The sequence below is a fragment of the Heloderma suspectum genome, chromosome 2 (assembly GCF_057233095.1).
Source record: "Heloderma suspectum isolate Gila_16-S chromosome 2, 16-S_ref, whole genome shotgun sequence".
NCBI classification, from domain to species: domain Eukaryota; kingdom Metazoa; phylum Chordata; class Lepidosauria; order Squamata; family Helodermatidae; genus Heloderma; species Heloderma suspectum.
Window position 1 is genome coordinate 233,276,488 of NC_139459.1, and position 20,805 is coordinate 233,297,292.

The 20,805-nt window shown below is 44.3% G+C and overlaps 1 protein-coding gene across 7 annotated transcripts in view; it reads right to left on the reverse strand.

The window, feature by feature from the left end:
• The window catches only part of ADGRE5 (adhesion G protein-coupled receptor E5), a 58,665-nt gene that overhangs the window by 36,720 nt on the left and 1,140 nt on the right, over nucleotides 1–20,805 (reverse strand). For 2 of the 7 annotated variants that reach the window (XM_084838486.1, XM_084838485.1), the window contains exon 1: nucleotides 20,550–20,624. The exons of 4 other annotated variants lie outside the window; for them this stretch is intronic. The gene's annotated coding sequence lies outside the window, so the exon portion shown is untranslated. Of the gene's footprint in view, nucleotides 1–20,549; nucleotides 20,628–20,805 lie in introns of those variants that run through there. One more of the 7 variants, XM_084838487.1, reaches the window with a different exon arrangement.

The window sequence follows — 20,805 nt, forward strand, 5'->3', positions numbered from 1 at the left end:
CAGAAATAGACGTTTTTCTGGAATTCTCTTGCTTTCTCCATGATCCAGCGAATGTTGGCAATTTGATCTCTAGTTCCTCTGCCTCTTCGAAACCCAGCTTGTACTTCCGGTAGTTCTCGGTTCGCATACTGCTGAAGCCTAGCTTGTAGGATTTGGAGCATCACCTTGCTGGCATGTGAAACGAGCGCAATTGTACGGTAGTTTGAACACTCTTTGGCATTGCCCTTCTTTGGAATTGGAATGTAAACTGACCTTTTCCAGTCTTGTGGCCACTGTGGAGTGTTCCAGATTTGTTGGCATATTGAATGCAGCACTTTAACAGCATCATCTTTTAGGATTTTAAATAGCTCGGCTGGAATACTGTCATCTCCGCTAGCTTTGTTGTTACTAATGCTTCCTAAGGCCCACTTGACTTCACTCTCTAGGATGTCCGGCTCAAGTTCAGTGACTGCACTATCATGGCTATCAGGGACATTCAGATCTTTCCTGTATAGTTCTTCTGTGTATTCTTTCCACCTCTTCTTAATCTCATCTGCTTCTGTTAGGTCCCTGCCTTCTTTGTCCTTTATCATGCCCATCTTTGCACAAAATGTTCCCTTGAGATCTCCAATTTTCTTGAAGAGATCTCTAGTCTTTCCCATTCTGTTGTTTTCCTCGATTTCTTTGCATTGTTCATTTAAGAAGGCCTTCTTGTCTCTCCTTGCTATTCTCTGGAACTCTGCATTCAGTTGGGTATATCTTCCCCTTTCTCCCTTGCTTTTCGCTGCCCTTCTTTCGTGAGCTACTTGTAAAGCCTCATCAGACAGCCACTTGGCTTTCTTGCATTTTTTTTTCTTTGGGATGGATTTCGTTGCTGCCTCCTGAACAATGTTACGGACCTCCGTCCATAGTTCCTCAGGCACTCTGTCTATCAGGTCTAATCCCTGAAATCTATTCCTCACCTCCACTGTATATTCATCAGGGATATGATTTAGGTCATACCTGAATGGTTTAGTGGTTTTCCCGACGTTCTTCAATTTAAGCCGAAATTTTGCAAGAAGCAGCTCATGATCTGAGCCACAGTCAGCTCCAGTCAGCTCCAGGTCTTGTTTTTACTGACTGTATGGGGCTTCTCCATCTTTGGCTGCAAAGGACATAATCAATCTGATTTCGATATTGACCATCTGGTGACGTCCATGTATAGAGTCGCCTCTTGTGCTGTTGGAAAAGAGTGTTTGCTATGATCAGCATGTTCTCTTGGCAGAACTCTATTAGCTTTTGTCCTGCTTCATTTTGTACACCAAGGCCATGCCTGCCTGTTATCCCGGTGATTTCTTGACTTCCTACTTTAGCATTCCAATCCCCTATGATGAAGAGGACATCTTTTTTTGGTGTTAGTTCTAGAAGGTGTTGTAGGTCTTCATAGAACCGATCAACCTCAGCTTCTTCGGCATCAGTGGTTGGGGCATAGACTTGAATTACTGTGATGTTGAATGGTTTGCCTTGGATTCGTACTGAGATCATTCTATCATTTTTAAGATTGTACCCCAATACTGCTTTTCCCACCCTTTTGTTGACTATGAGTGCTACTCCATTTCTTCTAAGGGATTCTTGCCCACAATAGTAGATATGATGGTCACCTGAATTAAATTCGCCCATGCCTGTCCATTTTAGTTCGCTGATTCCCAAGATGTCGATGTTCAATCTTGCCATCTCATGTTTGACCACCTCCAGCTTACCTTGATTCATTGATCTGACATTCCAGGTTCCTAAACAATATTGTTCTTTACAGCATCGGATTTTCTTTTCACCACCAGACACATCCACAGCTGAGTGTCCTTTCGGCTTTGGCTCTTAGTGTTGAATGAAATCAGTTTAATGTGGGGATATATAGTCCCTAAGGACCCAATAGTAACTCTTTTTGGATATTCTGAGGGCACATTTGTTTGTGGGGATATTGAAATAGCAATTTACCTCTTAGCAGCAGCCCAAACGGCAATCACTTTTAATTGGAAGGTTAACCCACCTTCAATTAATGATTGATGTCTTATGGTCTGGGATATGGGCACTATGGTTAAATTAACGAACATTATAAGAGCTAGAGAAGGGATATAAATAGAGGATCAATTTATAGAAAACGGGAATCTTTTTATTATTTATTGGAATGAAAAAGCTCAGGAACCATTAAAGCCTTTTTCTTTATTGAGGATGGTTTAATGCCAGTTTTGGTATAAAAACTGATGGTTTAAATTCTTAATGCTGCTTTTAATTTGTCATTATCTTTGTTGCTAAAATTTTTATCACTATGAGCAGTATTTGGCATTATTATATATCAGGTATTATATATCACTATGTATTAGGTAAATAACAATAAATAGTAATTATGATTTTTAGAAGAAATTATAACTCTTTCGAACTAGAATAGCTAGGCTCAGATTCCATCTAGTTCATAGCAGGAGCGTCAATGACTCAGATAAGGCTGAAAGCCCTATGCTAGAACTAGGCTATGATACCTTATGTGTCACACACTCTTGTCACAATCCACATTGACATTTAATCCCTGTCCCACACTCCACATGGGAAAATCTGGTAGTCAGCAGCCACATGAGGCCACACACACTAGATACAGGGTTTTATCCATTGAACCCCCCCCCAACCCCTCAGTGTGCAGCCGTTTTAACCTCCACAGTGACACAGCATCACAAAACCACCCTCCAACTCTGCCCAGAGTCTGAAGCCCTTGGTGAGGGGAAAATGATCTCTTCTATGTTTGTGCTGTCTGCATCCTTTGCACCTAGTCTAGAAGCCAGTGCCAGGAATGGTCTCCAAGCAATGCAAAATACCAAAAGGGGTTTCAATGGAAAACACAGAGATAAAGGGAATATCATTAACTGATCACCTATTGCTATAAAATAAAACTAACCTTAGGTGCCTAGTTGAAAATAGGTTTACACAAACCACTTGCCAGAGCTGGACAAAGTGGGCAGCGAAATTGTCCCCGGGGATGTTGCCACTACTCCCAGTGGAAAGTCACCCTAATTTCTGTAACAAGGCCAGGACATATAATTTCACTGAATGGAAAGAAAGAGGGCTCCATTGGCTGTACGAATTTTATGAGGAGCGTCAACCAATAAAAATAGAGGCTTTAAAAGAAAAGTTGGGCAATGCAACATTGCCCTGGCTTTTGAGTTGCCAACTCTGGTCCTTTTTGAATTCCCCTACAGTGAAAAATGAGGTCACTAGAAACCTAACTATATTTGAAAAATTAATGGTAGGGAACTCGGGAGAGACCTAGGGATTTATTTCTGTAACATACAAACAGTTCCTGCACTTCACATTTGATTTAACTACTCCACAAAAAACTTGGTGGAAAACCAACTGGAACTTTAAAGTAGATGACCATGACTGGCAACAACTATTTGGAAAGCCTCCATATAAATCAATATCAGCCCAATCTAGAGAGATGTCACTGAAAATAGTCCATGGGTGGTATCTGACTCCAAGGCATCTCGCACTTATGACACACTCAACTTCTCCTCAATGTTGGAGGGGGTGCCAGGAGTCAGGAATGTACCAGCACATGTCGGACTGTGCAGACGTCCAACCATTCTGGTAGGCAGTGGCAGCAGAGATTGGCCATATTACAAACCAAAATATCCCACATATGCCAAGTCTAGCAGTATTAAATTTGTTTATACGGGAGGCCAGTGATTTAAACAGTAAGGAGCTGATTACTAATTTACTTGTAGGCAGCTGCCAGATCCAAGATAGCTAGGTTTTGGAAGGGATTCACCTACCAGGGATTAGATTATTACTATGCCATGGTCTGACAAATTGCCACAATGGAAAAAAATATCGCACAAGATGAAGGTGGCCAGGGGTCAAAGCAAACATGATTCATTCCATGTGATACCATTTGACTTTATCGCATATACGAACAGAACAGAACATCAATATTTGATTCCCTTGCACTATAAAACCCTATGGCTTTTATAAGGAAGAAAACAGATGAAGAATAATCCTGAGTCCGTCCGATAAAACATCTAGTAGCACCAACAAGAATTACCTGTGACCTTTGTATACCCACTAAAATATAACTGTATGGTAAGAAGATGTAATCCTGATGGAATTTGCTTTACTTTAGTTTTTATTTTTGTTTTGTTTTATTTTGCTTTGTTAATATTACTGAAATTCAAGAAAAATTTGTATACAAAAAACAACAACTCCTCTCTGAGGAGCTAAGAAAATAAATGTGTGCACTACCAAGTCCTTAAGCCTTAACAAGGCAGTAAGAAAGTTTGAAGGTAAACTTCATATTTTCCTTATAGAACCCACAGGTTCTCCCTTTAACACGGAGACCACAATTAATATTGGCACAGATGTAAACAGCAAATATAAGACATCTATTTCAGTAAGGGGCCTGGTCTCAGAGAGGAATCTCAAGAGGAGACGAAGGAGGGGAGAAGGATTAGAGTAGACTCATCTACACAAGAAATCTCAGCCTATTTGATACTGGTTGAATTGTCACGATTTCCTCCAAACTGTAGCATTGTGGGGGTGGTCTGTCTGACAGGGATCCCCACTTCTTCAAATATCTACAATTGCCAGAATTCCTTGCTTGGAAACGATGACACATGAACAGTTTTGGAAAGTGATTAAAATTTGTAGTGCAGACCAAAGGCCCCATGTCCTGTGGAAATGGTGACAGAGGGAAAGTCAGAGTCACTCACGCTTCTCCTACCACATCTGGGCTTCATACACTGTATGAAAGGCTGAAATGTTTGTCACCCCCACTTAGAGACGCACATTCTCCTGAAGCAGAGGCATCCTTTGCCACTTCTATGGTGGAACAGACAGAAAAAAAAAAGGTCTGGCACCAACTTCTGCAGAAGGGAACATGTGGTTAGGCACCATAGGAAAATAGGCACAAATAGCATAGGAGGAGATTGCAGATAAACTCTACCACATCCTCATAATTAGGAATGCGTAAGATTTCAGGATGGGGGAGACTAGGGCCAGTAAGACTAGGTCAATAGATCAGTTGAGAAAATGTCCATGGCTACTAACTAGGTCTGCCTTCTTTAGAAATTCCACCAGAGCAGTCTGAGTGGAAGACAACTTGTACTACAGGGCCAAGGAGTTGTACTCAAGAATTGCATTAAGAAAGAGCCACATCTGGAAGTAGAAGTGTTCTGAGCACAGCAACACTTTGCACAAGTCCAGTGCTGGCTCCAGGTTTTTGAAGGCCCTTGGGCAAGGCATCCTCAATGGACTCCTCCGTAGTGACCTCACTTTCTCACTGCCATTGTCACCAGCTGCTATTGCTCCTCATCCTTCTTTCATCACTGCTACCACTTGCTTGCTTGACAGGCAGAGAGCCAGTGAGCAAGAAGGCAGTGGCATCTACTGCTCCTCTTTCTCACCGTCACCACCATTGTCTCAGCCAGTGTGAGAGGCAGGTGAACAAGTAGGTTGCAATGGTGAAGAGGAGAAGCAAGTCCAGGGAACCTTGTCAGTGGGCCCCTACTCACGTGTGTGCTCTCGACAGACGCCCATCCATGACTACCCCTGATTCACAAGTCATGTTCCTTTTTTCCTTCCAAGAACAATGAGTTCGAGCCCGCAAAAGGTTAGACATGACTTGCTTGCCTCCACTTCACAGAGTGGGAGACTCCCAAGATTAGTCTTGTTTTGATGCGATGTGGGTTTCATTGCCTAACTCTGGGGAAGAGATTACTTGTGGTTTTCTCAAAATTTCCCCCTTCTTCTAGCCCACAACTCACTGGCAGGGGTGCAATGAATATACCAATAGCAACCCCCTCCCTAATGACAGTGGCTTCTTGATAGCTGAAGGAAAAAATAAGTCTCTCATCCAAAACCAGTAACTTTGGACACCACTTGTAACGTTAAGGTAACTTCTCTTCACTCACCCTGTTCCAATCACAAGCTCTTTAGAAGAAGGCTCTTCTTGCTTTCTCTGCATATCAGGAACTGACAGAGAGATTCGTGCTGCCATAACAAATGTAAGTAAAGGGGAACTGGAAGCATAGAGTGAGGCAGCAACACCCTTGAAATCACAAAGCAGCTAGTTCACCAACTGTTCTTGTGTTCCATAGCAAGGACAGGCAGACTTCAGGCTTACGATATCTATTTTGGTTTTTACTAGAACCCTGTATCGACAAACTGGAGCAAAATGCAAAATGGTAGCTCAGGCAAGTGGACATACGCTAAGAATTAAAGGAACAGGCTGCCTCTAAGCACATGCTCAGCCCAGGAGAGAGCAGAGGACAAGAAGGCCTGGCGTGCTATTGTCCATGGGGTCACAAAGAGTCGGACACGACTTAACGACTGAACAACAACAACAACAACAACAATCAGAACCAAGTTCACAAATTCTTTCACACAAAATCCACTCCTGGTTTCCCCTAACTATTCTTTTTCGAAACCTAATTTAGTGAGGGGTGGGGGGAGCTTTTTAGTTGCTGCTATTGTTAAGACAATTGGGAGTCAGGAACCCTTGCTGATCTACTGCAAATCAGCCAGAGATCAATCAATAGATCCCAATCTACCTTCTGCCCTTCCCTGTTCTATAGCATAGCGCTCTACAGAGTTGGCAGCATCTGTTCTCCAAGGCATTATCCACTTTGTGAGGGTCTGCAAAGCTGGGACATTCACAACTGAAAGGATTCCTTTATTATAAGAAGTCAGGTTAGGAGCCAGCTAACCAACAATGGAAGCCTCAGTAGGAGCCCTCCTAAAGAGGTGTTTAGGTAATGAAAAGTGGCAGACGCTCAACATCTGGTTAACACTAGATGCAAGGACAACTTGAGTTGGAAGTTAGCTAACAGCAATGCTTCAAGGAAGAAGGCACAAGAGCAAAGTGGTTAATGTGTGAAGGAAAAGTCAGCACTGCTGATGGAGATGTCAAAAGACGTGCCTGGGTTGAATCAGATATGTAGTTGGTGTCTGATGTCTTACCATCAATTTGTTCTAGATAGGGCTCTGTGGTCTCAGTATCTAGACTCTTTGTGTAGTAAACAACACCTAGATAGTTGTTAAGGGAGTCACAAGGGTTCTTGGTACAAAGAAACCATACATTCCTGGAAGTTCTCAGAACTGCATGATGCAAGCAATGACACACACACACAGAAACCAATGATGGTTGTTGCAGGCATAGATTGTGACACAGCGTGGAGGACAAGGTGCATCTGCAGAGCCACACATTCTTTTGCACATGTCTGACAGCAACCTCCTGTGAATAATAACCTGGTAAATTAGCATGTGGATATGTACAAACTGACGAGTCTGATACTGAATGGCTGGAACTGCTGTACCTCTCTCCAGTTTGCAACATTCAGTTTTACTCTCCACACAAACTTCTACCCTTCCAAACCGCTACATATTCCGGAAGGGTAGCTGTGTTAATCCACATCCCTATGCGTGTTTACTCAAAGGTAAGCCCCATGAAGCTCAATGACACTTACTCCCAGGCAAGTGTGTATAGAACTGCAGCCTTACCCTGCAATCCTATGCATGCCTGCTTAGAAGTAAGTCCCATTGAGTTCAATGGGGCTTACTCCCAGGAAAGTAGGTACAGGATTGCTGCCTTAGTCTGTTACAATAAAAACAGAGTCTTGTGCAACTTAAAAAATGAATAGTCTTGTGGCAGCTTAAAGACAAACAAATTGACTAGGGCATAAGCTTTTGTGGACTACAGACCCCATGAAAGCTTATGCTGGAATAAATGCGTTAGGGTTTAAGGTGCCACAAGACTCCTTGTTGATCTTGCTGCAACAGGTCTACCCCTCTGGAAATTGTTACTTAGCCAGGGCTGTGAAATTGGAATTAGCATGGTTGCCATTACTAGGCAACCAAGTTCCCCTTCCTACTGCCAGGACTGGCACAATGAGTGGGCTAGGGGCAGCCATATAGCTGGAGCATGTAAAGCAAAAATAGTCAGGGGGAGATTTTAGAGCCAGGGACTGAGGGGGAAATCCAAGGCTGCCCAGAGCTGGCTCAGTTTAGAGGACTGCAAGTGAAAAGAATTGGTGTACAATTCCCAGGATGAGAGATAATGACTCTAGCACTATGCAAGACTAACTATGAGCATGAATGATGCTGTCCCCTGCTGACTCAAAGTCCCAGTTCACTGGGAAAGAATTCAAACTTTGCTGAAGGGCACCGGGAACTCCATCCATCTCTAGGCCACGGCCTGCAAACTAATTAAGCCTGAGTGCTTGATTTAATGTTTAAAGTTTAAACCAAAACAATTCCATTGGCTCTAACCACCAACCTGTGTTCTCAATGCCTCTCCGGGCATATCTACATCACAGCTTTAAACTAGTTTAATTGTCATTCCTTCTCTCTGGAGAATTCCAAATACAGAGTGGGCAGGTTACAGATCTCCAACAGAAAACGGCTGATGATGGGTCCCAGAGTTCTTTGGGAATGTGCCATGAAAATTAACTTAGGCTGCAATCCTATCCAGATAGGCAGCAGCCTCCGAACTCGGAGGCTGCCGAGTATCCAATGCAGGGCAGGAGCGGAGTGGCAGCTCCATGCTTCAGCTGCCCTGTATTTCTTCTAGAGGGGCGATTTTGCCCATCTAGCAGCAGCGCCTCAGAGAGGGAGGGAAGGAGGCTGGAGTGGCCATAAGAAATGGTGTACTACAGCTGCCCTGGTCTCCTCCCCTCCCCTGGGAACACCCCCTTTTCCCTGTCTCCATGCTCCATTTTCTGGGTGTGGAGAAGTAGCTGGCATGGTTCTCTCCATGACAGCTATGAGGGGGTAGGGAGCACAGTTTCCTGGTTCCCAGGTCAGAGCCCTATCTCCGACCTCATAGCCAAGAAACCGAACAATCTAATGCCCCCCAGATGCTGTCTAGGGGCCATAGGGTTGCTCTCTTATGGAATTCTGGGGTGAGGGGAGCACATCACTGGGGAGGGGGCTAATTAAATGTGGAACAACAGGGGATGGATAAAGGGTTAATAACTCCCTGCTGTTTCTCAGTTCCCAGTTACCCTACTCTCAAAACAGGTTTAATAAAAAAGTCACCGGGTTCCATCATTATACATATTTGTACGTAATATACTGCTAGGCCAAAACATATAGTGTAGGGCTGTCCTCCCTCTAGGCCTATTTCCATAGCCAAAACCTATTTCCTCTGTCCAGGAACCTCATACCCTCACCAGTCAGCTTCATTTCTGTGTTGTCTATTCAAATTTCTGATACCCTGGAAAAGGTACTCAACTGGACTTATTTGGCTGGAAGAACAAAAAGTCTGGTTACCAGGTCTAATAATTTTGGAAGCATACAGGAAATATGCGATTGAGAAAGAGAGAGACAGAGAAAGAGAGAGAGAGAGAGAGGACAAGGCTTTCCCTATTAACCTAGCTCTAAACAATGCACTTGAGAAAAGTAGCTACAGCTGACAGAAAGCAAAAGCAGAAACCACTATGTGTTGTCTAACTTCCTGCAACATGATTGGTGCTGAGATGCTGATTGCGTTTGGTGCACCACAATGTAACCACTGCCATGGAGATGCTAGTGTAGCAGTAGTGGGGAATGAATTATTATTATTGCATTTATATCCCACCTTTATTCCTCTTGCAAGGAACCCAAGGTGGCTTACATTATCTTCCTCCTCTCCATTTTATCCTCACAACAACAACCCTGTGAGGTAGGTTGGGCTGAGAGTGTGTGACTGGCCCAAAGTCACCCAGTGAGCTTCCATGGCGGAGTGGGGACTAGAACCCGGATCTCCCAGCTCCCAGTCCAACACTCTTGCCACTACAATGAAGTAAAAACACTGGAGTCAGCAGGGCTGCTAGAGAGCAAAACAAAAATGTTTTACCAAGCTGGGCAGAAGTTGTCAAAATTGGTTAACTTTAGGCTGTTATTGAGATGATTCCCTTCAGCTACACAGGAACATGAAACTGACTAGCCTATGAAGCTAAACCTTTCCCATTCAGCTTCGCTTAGGGCTGCCAACATTTTTCTGACAGAGCTTTGGTGTCTCTACAATTGTGTAACAAGCAGAAATCCACAACTACGTCTGTCACATCAGCTACAGGCTGCAAAAAGCTTCTCCTGGTGGAGAACCACTACAGGTCTCTTGCCCAAAAACCCACAGAGGATCTGGAGTCAGTGCAGGGTTTGCCATTCTGTGAACATCTGCTTTACATTTTCTTTTTATTTAGTTCTTTGTTTTAGGTGCCCACTGAGCAAAGTACTGAACTCAGTGCAATCCCTAATTTACCCTCTCTACTTCTCTTGTTCCTGGAAATGATATGACTGGCATGCTCTCTTTTGGGGATTCTGTGTGAGCAGAGATTACCCTCATTCTTCTTCCTCTTCTTCTTTTTTGCTAGTGTTTAAAATGCGGTTGGAACATGAAGCCACTGAGAAGTGGCATAGATAAGGCTGCCGGACCACTCAGATGTAATGCCAAGTCATGGTTTGATGTTATGAGAACACGCAAGCATAAGCCTCATGTTCATGTCCCTTCCTCATCCTCTTCACCTACCAAGATTAGAAACTCCAGATCATAATTTGCAGGAAACCATAGCTTGCTGTTTCATCTAAACCAGGCAAACAATGGTTTGCCCATACTATAATTTGTATGCAAATGAGGACTCCAAAATACCGTTTGAACACGGTATGCAGTTCTGGTTTGTTCAACTATAGTTTGACAGGTCCAGATGAAACCATGAGCAGAAGTTTCTAATACTGGTGCATAAGGGGAGGAGGGAATACACAAACCCAAGGGTCACTCTTGCTTGTTCTCATAAGTGTCTGAATGCCCGCTGTAACTCTGAATCATTTGAAAATTGTCACTGCTATGAAGTCAAATATTTCCTGCCCTTTGGAGACACCCAGAATCAATGCCTGAGGCAGCTGCCTCACGGGGCCAGCTGAAGCCTCACTGTATTTGTTCTTGTTCTGAGTTCAAAACAAAAGGGAGATTGGAGGGCCATGTGAACCCACAAGAAGAGTCTCCAGGGAGGCAAGAGCCTGAAAAGAGACTTCAGCCTCCCCTGACAATCGAGGGCTCAGCCAGCACTAGGTGGAAGGGAGTGAGTCAGCTGTCCCAGCTTATATACATACTTGAAAGCATTTTAGACACAAATTAACGTGATAAACCCCATGCTAGTTAGTCATTCGTGAGATATTTTTGTGTTATGTGGAAAAAGAAATTAACAACGAATTTTAGCTGGCATACAGAAGCTCTTCAGGCATCCTTTTTACTCCCGCTCCCCCCAACCCCTGCCATATGTTTAAAGACAAAAAGGAACAGTTGCACAATTACTTGTGCATGCTTTTTCATGCTTAAGAATGACTCTCCATGTATTAAAATATTGTATGAGAAAGAACTGGCCCCAAGTGATAAGCTGTTAAAAAAAAAGTCTGGGTTCCTATGCATTTTAGGGTGCAGCTTGTCTAGTTTGGGTCATGCATGTATATCTGGCTAGGCCTGCTAACTGTAGTGCTAGATTTTGAACTGACCTCTTTAAAATTGGGGTTACCAATTTTCCCCTTTTAACGGCTACAAAACTGAACCAATCATATGGATTTTTTCAATCACTTAATCTCAGTGGCAAGAAAAGTTTAACTTTTGCCTGCTAATTGCTGTCTGTAGAGTTATTTTGCCTTAAAAAATATAGCCTTGCTTATGTGCCCTTAATGAACTTGAGCACACTCTGGGAGAGAGCGGAGGACAGGAAGGCCTGGCGTGCTATGGTCCATGGGGTCATGAAAAGTTGGACACGACTTAACGACTGAACAACAACAATGTGCCCTTAACAGGAGCCTAAAAAGAAAAGAATGGAGGGCTACCTCCCCTCTATTCCTTTGAACAGCAGCCCGACACACAGAAATGTGGCAGGTGAAATGTTGTCCACCGCTCTCCTGCAGACTGCATCAGAGAGAGATGAAAAGCAAGGCCATTCCATCAGCACTGCTGAAAGACCAGCTCCCTGAACAGTTTCCAGCTGGCCATTATAAGAATTACTATTTAACTTTAAGAATTGGTGTCTGGGTTCACTTTTTTCATCTTCCCTCTCCATCCCTTTTTCCTTTTGTGTCATGTCTTTTAGACTGTAAGCCTGAGGGCATGAAACATCTTCACTTTATTGATTGTATGCAAGCCACTCTGGGAACCTTTTCAGCTGAAGAGCAGGGTAAAAATGCTTTAGATAATAAATAAAATGAACAAACAAATGAATAAAATGTCTGGATCTCTACAGGGGTAATAGGCTGATGCGAGGGTGAATTGGAGTAAAAAACGGCAGGCACGCAAAGGGTTAAGCACCTCCTCCCCACCCACCGATTCTCTGCTCAAAATTGTCCCCTCCCAAAATCATGCTTGCTCAAGGCTCTCTCTCTCTGTCTCTCACTCACACACACACACACACACACACACACAGAGATTGTCTCTTAAAAACAAACAAATATGGATCTCAGGGCATTTCTGTGTATTGTGTAGTTTTGCCATCCATGTATTTCTTAAGGCAAAGGATTCTCTCTTCTCACTGGGCTGCACATATCAGCACAGGCAACAGTCCTATCTGGAGTATTTGTGTGCAAGCAGAATTCCCAGATCACTATGACTTTCACAGCCTCATTCAAATAAAGCCTTTGCTTTAAAGCAGGGATGCTGGAGAAATTTAAGACAGACTAAAATGAGCTCAGATTTCTAAGAATCCGACCTGCGGAATCTGCTGCGGAGCAACCCCCTCAGGCCGCACAGAGTCCATGGACTTCCGGATGATTTTTTTACTTTCCTGAAATTTACGCATATAAATTTGTAGGAAAATAGGCAAGTTTCTGCTGAGGAAACATTGAATGGAATGAGGACAATATGTTAAATATTACATACTAAGGTAAATTATGTAAATACTTAAGTAAGTACATATGTAATTATTTGCGTATTTTTCCGCACAACGGGAAAAAAATATCCGCATCCATCTGTGGGAGGACAACGGAACAAAAGGCACCTGACAATCCCCGAAACACAGACGGATCAGATTTTACACAGTATGTATATCCCTACTTTAAAGTAGATTGGCTTGATGATGCAAGAAAGGACTCAAGGGTGGAGAATCCCTGGTGAGAACACTGAAAGTTTGATGAGTGTCTTAGATGGGAAACTCCTTGCCTCACTGTTTGATTGTAGTATTAGCTCAGGCTCATTGTCATTCATTTTAAATACACCGCTCTTCAGTTAACTAATTAAACTTAGGCAACAGTAGCAAGATGAAGGGCAGAGGAAGGTCAAGTTAGCTAGAGAATCACTGTGTACCCAACTTGGCAAAGCCAATTCATTTCCTGAGCTGTGATGTGAAAAAAAGCAGAAATAACAGGATATGCAGAAACCCAGATACTTCCCCCACCTGCAAGGCCTGTTTTTAGCGGAGTTTTAGAGTGCAAGTGACTCTGGGGCAGGAAAAAGAAGAACCACAGCATTCAGGAAAAAATCTCGAACAGACCTCCTTCTACACTGCACACTGTGGAATACGTTATAAGGCTGTATACATTATCAGGGTGCTTCTGGATGGATGGCTCATGAAAAGGCATTGTGCAGCAGCTCTTGTCTTTTTTCCCCCTCAACGGATTTTCTGTGGTAAGGAAAAAGACGGAAGAAGTGGTGGGGAAACACAGGATGAGGGTTACAAAGGAAAACAATGTTGAATGGGTCCCCTGCAAAATTCCATAGGACAGGCAGAGAGATTGCACATGAAAGCCTCATCTGGAAGCATCTTAAGGCTCACATTAAACTGTTTTATAAATAAACGAACACTGAAAGGCCAAATCAGGCTAGGTTGCAACAATGGTAGGGCAGAGCACTACTGGGGGTTAGTGGGCAATACCCTCTGTATCACGTCATTCCCGTCCAGTAGAAAAATAAGTCTTTAATGGAGTTACTCCAGTTTATACCAACTAAGTGACACTCTGTCCCCAGCCATGGACCAAGGCTCCACAAGAGTCTTTATTTACAGACAAAGCATTTGTATTTTGACCTCCAGAAAAGTAGCAATAGGCAGTGAAATGGTTCATCCTCCAGTACCTCCATGGCTCACATAGCTATTTAACTCAATATAAAGCACCAGTATTCTGAATGGGTGGAAATTTACATTCCACACTGTTTTCTGGCCTACTTGCCATGGCTCTCTTGTCCATTACACTATGAATGATCTAAAGCAATACTGACTGGGTTCGGATGATTATGGGAGTAAAAGAAGCCATTGTGGCTTCTCCCCCCACCCCGCACATGCCGCACTCATGACTGCAATTTGCAAAATTACCCTCAGTGCAGCACAGGTTGCCGTATTGTCTGAACCAAGCACTGTGCACAGCAGTTGTGGCTTCTTACCCACACCACGATCCACAGCTTGTAGCAGGGGTTGTGATGCTGGTAAGAAGCCACCCCTACCACACACTGCACCAGGTTCAGATGACATGGCAAACCACGCTACATACCAGGTAATTATGCAAACTGTGGTCACACGTGCAGCACACACAGGGGTGGGGGTAGAAGCCATTATGGCTTCTTTTACCCCCGTGATCATCCAAACACCCCCACAATGAATACTAGTATCTAAAGCAATACTATGAATACATTCACAGCTGAATTCAAGTGGGTAGTCCCTTCCTGAAAGTATGACAGTGTCAGAGCAGCACAAGTCTTGCGCACTGACGCACTAGAAATACCCAGAAGCTTCCCTCTCAGAATGTGTGGGAGGCTGGCAATCCCTTTCTAGCTGAAGATCATCAAACTTTGCCCATTCCTCACATTCTTAGCCATGTGGATGCTGACTAGACAGTGCTGTCCCACGGCTTAAACATTCTATGCGAACAAGTGTGGGAGTCATCAATGCAGGAGCTGTAAATAGTGTTCCGGTCTCCTACATCAGACTTCTACTGGGAATTCCCCCTTCTTATAGCTAGTAGGAAGCAAGGTGGTGAGGGTGGGAGGTTCTGTACATGATGTTTCTGAGTACAGACAATGCCTACCACATGTGGGATCTTATGAGCTGGCTTGGATTATCATAAGGTAAAAAAAGGTGTCCCCAACCAGTCGTGTCCGACTCCAGGGTGCGGTGCTCATCCCCGTTTCTAAGCCGAAGAGCCAGCGCTGTCCAAAGACGCTTCCGTGGTCATGTGGCCGGCATGACTGAACACCGAGGTGCACGGAACGCTGTTACCTTTCCCGCCGAGGCGGTACCTATTTATCTACTTGCAATTTCTTGCTTTCGAACTGCTAGGTTAGCAGAAGCTGGGACTGAAGACGGGAGCTCACTCCGTCACGCAGCACTCGGGTCTCGAACTGCTGACCTGCCGACCTTCCAGTCTGCAGTTCAGCGTCTTAACCACTAAGCCACCGTGGCCCTGATAATATGGATTATCATATCTAAGCTTAATAAACCAAGATAAGAACAAGCTTTTCCCCATGCATGCAGCCCTTTCACGTGAGCTGTGATTAAACCAGGAAGCTGCTCTAACCATAGTTTCTTGTTTTGTAGAAACTAGAAAACTATAATTACTAGCTTCAGAACAAACTAGGATATTAATCCAACTTCAAATCCTGGCTTGTGCCAAAGTTGGTGAACACAGTATTCCAGTTCAGACAAAATGCGGAACTATGGTTAACTGAAGACTTCCTGATTTGTTTGCTCACGCAGAAAATAGAGGAGCCAAAGGGGTGGGGCGGGCAAAAGGCTTGTACATATCTCATCTTATTATGCCAAGATATGTTTGTCTGAATGTGGCCTATGACTCAGCTAGTCTGCCAGAGTGGGTTACACAAGGCCTTGCAAGGATCAGATGTATAAAATCAATTCATCAGATCTCAGATGCACACACAGAACCCCAAGTCTATGTTCAGCAGAAAGTTCACGATAGTTTTCCTTTTTGAAAACAGTTACGTAATTTCTAAAGCCAAAGACCTTAAATCTACTAAACTTATTTTAAACTTAAATTAATAAACTCATTTTAAACTGGTAGCAGATAGTCTTGTACTTGTCATATGTTTTTACACACACACCTTTGTTGCATATGCTACAGCAGCCCAGAATAAGGCGGATGTTAGTGTTAGATAGTCCTAGTGTTACATAATCCTAATTCTCATCAACAACAACAACAACAACAACAGCATTGTTCAGAATCTCAGAGGAGAATCTGAGATAGATGGAAATTTATCCCAATTCACTGTCAAACAACGTGGATAGGAACAGCATCCAGGTTTATTTAATGCAGTTTTCTGGCAAGACGTGACAGCCACTTCTATAGAAACTGAGCCATAGCCTGGGAACAAGGCTAGGCCTCAGACTACAGCAGGGGGTACCCAGGTTTGGGATTTTGGGCCCATGTTTTCTGCAGAGGAAAGAACATGGCTGATGTCACCCATCCCACCCCCTAGATGTCATTTTACTGGCAGAACCAACTAAGGTCAAAGGATGTGAAAATCCAGTTAGTCCTCAACATGAGAAATATCAAAATACTCCTTAAAGCGCAATAGAAATTCTTCCTGGTTTGCGTCACGGGCCCCCTCAACTGTTCCTGACTAATTCCAAGACTACAGGCCTTGCCCTTGGAAGAGAGTGGTGCCTAGGAGGTCAAATGGAGGCTGGTGTAAAAAAACAAAAACATGACTTTTGACTTCTCTCTCAGTTTCTAGAAAGATGCTGGGGTCTATTAGATTACAGATAGGGCTAGCAACTTTTTTTTCTTGGCAGCGATTCTGTGTCTTTAAGCAGTGGTGATAAGCAGCAATTCAACACTAAAACTTCTGTAGCATAGGGATAACTGCACTGGGGGAAACTTTGCTTCCTGATTTGCATTATTGTTATTGTCTGCTAGTTATGTACAGCCCAATCCTATTAATGTTTACTCAGAAATAAGTCCTGCTGTGTTCATTGGGGCTTACTTTCAAGTAAACATGCACTGGAGTGAACTGGATCCTACATACACACTTACCTGAGAGCAAACCCCATTGAACACAGTGGGACTTACGTCCGAGTAAACATGCATAGGACTGTGCTGTATGTTTTCAAATGTATATACCATGTTCTCGGCCATAAAAAAATGGCACCCAAAGCGATGTACGGGCACAGTAAAAACAATCTACAAATCTAAAAACACAAATGTGAAGAGAGAAATAGCCAAGGTTAACACTAACACAGCCAAGGTAAAGTTCTGCAAAGATAAAATAAACAAGAAAAAGGAGCCAAATCCATCAGCCCATCAGGGAAAGCTTTCTGATAAAGCTATGTTACAGTCCTGTAACAGAAATCTAGCAGGTTAGGAGGCCAGCTGGCAAAGTATTTTGCAATGTGGCGGGTAACACTACAGGGAAGGCTTGGCCCTGTGCTCTTCCAGCTCTTGCATCCATAAAGGACACAGAACAGTACCTCCCAGACAGATCTGAGGGAAGAGGGTTTTTTTTTTCTTTTTAAGGGAGAGGAAATAGCAGAAGGTGAATAACACAGAGAAAGGCAAGTCTCAAGTTTTTGCCAAGGAGAAGATTTACAGTCCAAGCCTATTCATATATATTCTGAAGTAAGTCCCATTGAGTTCCCAAGTACGTATGCACAGGATTGCAGCCTTATATGACATCTTACAAATAGCACCTTTTAGAGAGACCGAGAAAGCAGGGTTATATGTTTGTCAAGTGCTCCTTGGAGGCCTCCCTCAGTCTAATCCAGTAGCCAAATCCAGACACAGACAAAGGGATACTTTTCAAAGCTTTATTCCTCTTTTACAACTTAACAACTCTACTGTTAGCAACTAGATATGAGCAGCAGAGTACCTATGCCCTAAGTTGGAACAGTTGGTCCCCGTTTGAAAGGGAATCACTGGCAGACCCTGAACTTATGGGCTAGGGAGAGTCCCTCCCCTTTTCCCTTGGATCCTCTGGGTGCAACCGTTGTTTGCGCACCAACCGGGCACTACGCCTCCTTTCTGCACCTTAGGGATGGCAGAGAATTTCTCCCCGAATCTTCGGGAGGCCGAGCGATGACGCATTCGGCCCCCCGAAGTTAGTTGGGAAATTCTCCGCCCGCCCCTCACCCCCCCCCGGGACTTACCTTCGGCGAATGTCCCTCTCGGCGGCGGGTCCCGGCGGCGGTTCGGCGCGGGCAGGGGCGGCGGCCAGTCTCCCAACCGGCTGCCGCCACCGCCATTGCAAAAAAAAAACAAACAAAAAAACACCCATGATAGGCTACGTAATGATTTACGTAGCCTATCACGGCTAGATTTCCAAAGTCAGCCGTGATAGGCTACGTAAATCGTCACATAGCCTATCACGGGTGACTTTGGGGAAAAAAAAAAGCACGTACGCAAATGGCGGCGCCCCATGGGCGTTCCCATTTGCGTTCCTTATTTTGGCACGTCTAGTCTACGTAAAGACTAGACGTAAACGCTATTTGCGTTGCCCTTATTTTCGCTGTAGTCTACGTAAATCTTTACGTAGACTAGACGTGCCAAAATAAGGAACGCAAATGGCGGCGCCCCATGGGCGCCGCCATTTGCGTACGCACTTCCCCCCCCCCCCAAGTCACCCGTGATAGGCTATGTGACAATTTACGTAGCCTATCACTGCTGACTTTGGAAATTTAGGCGTGATAGGCTACGTAAATCGTCACGTAGCCTATCACGGGGTCTTTTTTTTTTTAACTTTTTGTTTCGCGGCCGGGGAGACGGGGCGCTTCTCCCCGGCCTGAATTTCGGCCGGGCAAGGCAGGGCGCCTGCCCCCCGGCCTGAATTTCAGCCGGGCGAGGCGGGACACCTCCTCCCCCTCGCCTGAACTTCGGGGGGAGAAGCAAAGTGCCTCCCCCCCACCACGAAGCCAAGCTGTGAAAAGGTAAGTAACTTTCGTACATCCCTACCCTCCATTTGGTGCCACTCCCTGCATCGGCGTCACGCGTCCAGCAAGTCTGCTTCCCGCGCTCTGTCACTCCCAGGACTGCTATCTAAGCTAGGAATGCCGGTGGGAGGAATCTCTGTCAGCTGTTGGCCTTGGGAAGGATGAGCGCACTCCTCTCCCAGGAGCGGCTGCTCTTCCTCAGAATCAGAACTACTCTGGGATTCTATGGGCTCAGTGTCCACCCTGACAATGTTTCACTTTTTGTACTTTCTGGTTTTCTTTGCTAGGCTCTGCCCCATGCCTGTTACCTAGCCCTGAGTTTTGTGCCTCTTGCTTCAATTTATATCTGAAATCTAGAGATCAGATTACAAGCATCTTATTTCCACATAATCTTATTTTTATTCACAATTTTGCCCTTTCAATAAAGATCTATTAAAAAACAGCTAATTGCCCAAATCAAATCCGGTCAAGATCAAAATCGTCAGTACATAGCCAGGAGTGGTACATTTCTGTTTAAATTTGATAATTTTTCAGAATCATTACAATTAATGTATTTTGTGTTGTATCCAATGGTGGCTTTGCACCAGGGGGAAGTGCTTACCCTCGCACAAGGCAGGGCATCCAATTTCCACTGATCCTCTGACCCCACTACAGCCCTTTGCACCATATTCCATATTGTTCTGGAAGGTCCCCCAACCTCAGGAACAGCTTTAAGGGGGCAAGGGTAGCCACAGAGGATATCTGCTAAAAACCGGATGCCCCGCCTTGCACTAGTGAAAGTGCTTTCCACTAGTGCAAAGGCACCATTGGATACAACCCTTTGAGTATGGTTAATTATCCTACTTTTAAAATTATGCATGATTGATTTAAGTATCATGTTTCACATCATGTTATGCATTATAATATCAGGTAAGTCATACAGCATTTCACCAGGTATAATACTTTACTTGAGACCAGGTATTATTGACTAAAATCACTATAAAACAATTGAATGAAGGGTTCAGTATGTATTTTCATATTTTACAGTTGCCTTGAGGAATATTTTTATGAGAAATATGTTGTGTTCTTATCATTCTTCAGGAACTTTTTTTTTTAATCGCATGCTCAAGGCTCACCTCATTGTGTTTTACACTTTTCCAAGCATTTTATAAATATTGAACATTATTACAGTGGTTAAAAGCATGAGTTGAACAGCTTGGTTCAACTTCCAACTCACTTGATTAACAGTGCAATCCTATGCATGTCTACTCAGAAGTAAGCCCAAGTTCAATGGGACTTTCTTCCAAATACGTGTGTATAGGACTGTAACTTATTGGATGGCCTAGGCATAGACAAGCCACTATATCTAGGCCTCCCGCCCCCATACCCCTCTATTCAGGGCAGATAAAATGAAATCATTCTTCACACAGCACACAGTTAAACTATGGAATTAGCTACCACAAGATGCAATGATGGCTACCAATTTGGGTGGCTTTCAAAGGGAGTTAGACAAATTCCTGGAGGAAAAGGCTACCAGTGGCTACAGGTCCCGATGGCTATACGCTATGTCCTGTGTCAGAGGCAGTATTCCTAAACACACCAGTTGCTGGGAGACATGACGGGGGCAGGGGGAGCTGTTGCGCTCATGTCCTGCTTGTGGGCTTCCGACAGGCAGCTGGTTGGCCACTGCGTGAACAGAATGCTGGACTAGATGGTTCTTGCGCTTACCTGACTATGGCAATTCTGCGGGGCTTTCCGGCAAAACAGCTGCGGGTGGCTTATAATTGAGTCAGGGGAGGGCAGTCCACCATGGGGGCGGGGTGAGTCGAAGCCCCTCCCGTGTTAAAAGCATGCGCTCGGGGAGCCTGAGAAGCCGCGCATGCCTAGGTACCTGCGTCGAGCGCCTCCACCCGCGGGGGGAATTCCGATTGGCCCTGGATTTCCTCGGGGCACCGTATCTCCGGAGGAAACGCCTTCTCACAGT